Below are 2795 nucleotides of genomic sequence, written 5' to 3' on the forward strand. Positions count from 1 at the left end.
TTTTTCTGAAAACAGGTGATTTGTGTTGTTTAAGTCCCTGGCTTCATTATTTTAGAGTTTGTAAATTAGCTTTTTAAATTGAACACACTTTTAAAAACACAGAGTTAACCCCTGCAAGGAGAGACCAGCACCCAGTGGACCCAACAGAGACAGGACAATTGGTGGCTTACTCTCAAAACTACTTGTTCTCTATCTAGCTCTGGACAAACAACTAATCCCAACCTGCATTTGTCTGGTGATCCAATCAGGTGAAGTTAGACAGCTGGATTAAGCCAACATGTATGTGACTCCAAGCATATGCCCTTTGTTTCAAAGGATCAATATTTGGAGCCATTTTGGACTTGGGTTACCTGAGTGATAAGATTCCTTCCACCGTAACATAATCCATCAACAGTTAATTAATTTAGACAAAGACAATATGAAATTGCAGTGATGATAATGAGATCTTTTAATGCTCATCCAGGCAGCCTTTTATTTTCTGGATCACAGACTTAATTTGAAAAGCAGAGTGAACACAGTTCTGGATGCTTTCATTTGCAGCTATTGTTTTGAGAGTGCATGTCATTTGTCTTCAGGCTAAACAAGGCTGTGTCAATCTGTAAAAGCTGTTAGATACACACCGTCTAGACTGCAATACAGGAGCGTGCACAAAGGCACAAACACCTGGGTTAACACCTAAACACGCACACAGCCACAAAATCTTTGTGTGACAGACAAAAGCAGCCTTACTTGCAGCCGGCTGGAGCCTAAAGCTTAAAATAAATCACTGTCCAGGAGGGGGATAACCCTATATGACAACTACAACTGTGCACCAGATTATTTTCAACAGTCCACCTTCCCCCGGTTCAAGACACCTGGTGTCGTGCTGATGTGACTCTACTGCTGAGCGCAGTGAGATACAGTCGGTGTCCTTGTTCAGACATGGCCAAAGAGAAACTGGCAGCTTATCTTTGCCATAGTTTATAAATTGGCCAGCGGCTCTGGGCCGATTCAATGCTTCATGCTAAGCTGTCAAGCAGATGAGGTGGAGGGGGGGGGGGGTTAACACCGGATGCTGCTTTCTGCCAACAGGAAGCCATCTTTCATAAAATGAGAAAACTTAGGGACAGGAAATCACAGTATTGTGTGTCACATTGGAATGGATGGATGCAGGAGAAAAAGGCTGCAAAACTTAATTTCTAACAGGAAATCCAGAGCCAGTGTAATCAAATAATAACTAATAAAACGAATACTGGCAATTAAATGTGAATGTTGAAGAATAAATTGAGAAATTTAAGTGTTCTCATTAGAAATCCTTACATAAAAAACGTGTTTGTAGGAAATGATTATTTAGCCAGATGACTTCGTGCTGTCTTTTCTATACAAACAGTGTCACCTTGTGGTCATGAGGGTCTACCTTCACATTCAAATGTTTCCATGTGGGGGCCACTAGCCCCAGGTAAGGGACCACTGCCATTATTTAGGAGTTTTGTGATGATTGGCCTCACCGTTGCTGATTTCTGTTCATTTATGTCCAGAGCCACGCCCCTTCCGAAGTTCATTGGTCAATAACTTGAAAAGTAAATGAGATATGGACATGCTTTTTACAACTTTTAATAAGCTTGATCCATTAATGATTGTATGAAAATGTGGCGGCAATCGGAGCTACTGTGTTGGAGGAAATCTCAAAAATGTGTTTTTCAAAAAATTCTGAATGGCGTAAAAATTTTCTAGGCGGACCTTAATGGTCCTTTTTTTAGAGCATATTAAGCTGCGCCTGTGTGAGAAAGTTCATGTCAATCGGATTTACGGTGTGGGGGGGGTGACCTTTCGAAGTTTGCGTTACGAAGCTTTATTTACAGCGCCACCATGTGGCCGATCGGGTTCCTATTTCTATAGAAGCACATGCACACCGTTCCAGCTCACGGTAATTTGAGCCGGCGCGGCAGACAACAAATGATAAATAACTTAAACAGTAAAACATAGAGCTTTTAAAAATGTGTTTGTGATGAATTTTTGGACTTTCTCTATTACTTTCTTGTCTTTGACCAACTAGCCAATTGATTTCTCATTAGAACTTTAAAAATGATCCAGTCCGTAAATCCGCTTAGAAATAATAGAAAAAAGACGCGCCTCATAACTCCGGAACATGCCTAAGCATCATCACTTTTTCACATTTTTCACATTTTCAGTATCAAAGTAATCCAGTGATAGTTATCTGTATCCGCAGGGGTAGGCCTATATTGCAAACATAAACTTCTAATCGCTGATAGGTCGGACAGGGACAGGAGCAGACTCAACAGACTGATCAGGAGGGCGAGCTCTGTCCTGGACTGTCCTCTGGACCCCGTAGAGGAAGTAGGGGAGAGAAGGATGTTAGCTAAGCTGACATCCGTCATGGTCAACACCTCTCACCCCCTCCACGACACTGTGGGGTCCCCGGGCAGCAGACTGATACACCCACGGAGGGGGTACCAGGACGTTCATCCCGGCCGCAGTCAGGCTCTCCAACACCTGCGCTACATGATAGTGGTGTAGTTTCTGTTCCTGTTCTTCATTTACTCCACAAACTCTCTGTATATTTTTATTATCTGTGTTTACATTTTTCCACTACAAGTACGTACTTTTTCAATAGTATTTATTGTCATAGGTCAATATCATTTATATTATGGTTGCCTACTTTTGCTATATTATTTAATTACATATTCAATTTAATTTTAACCTCACTTACTAACTTACACTGCAATGTTGTTTTTTGTACTATGGCAACCGCACTTTATAATACCTTTTATTTGACGCCACTTTACATTCATTCT

Source organism: Etheostoma spectabile, chromosome 22, assembly GCF_008692095.1.
Source record: "Etheostoma spectabile isolate EspeVRDwgs_2016 chromosome 22, UIUC_Espe_1.0, whole genome shotgun sequence".
Lineage (NCBI taxonomy): Eukaryota > Metazoa > Chordata > Actinopteri > Perciformes > Percidae > Etheostoma > Etheostoma spectabile.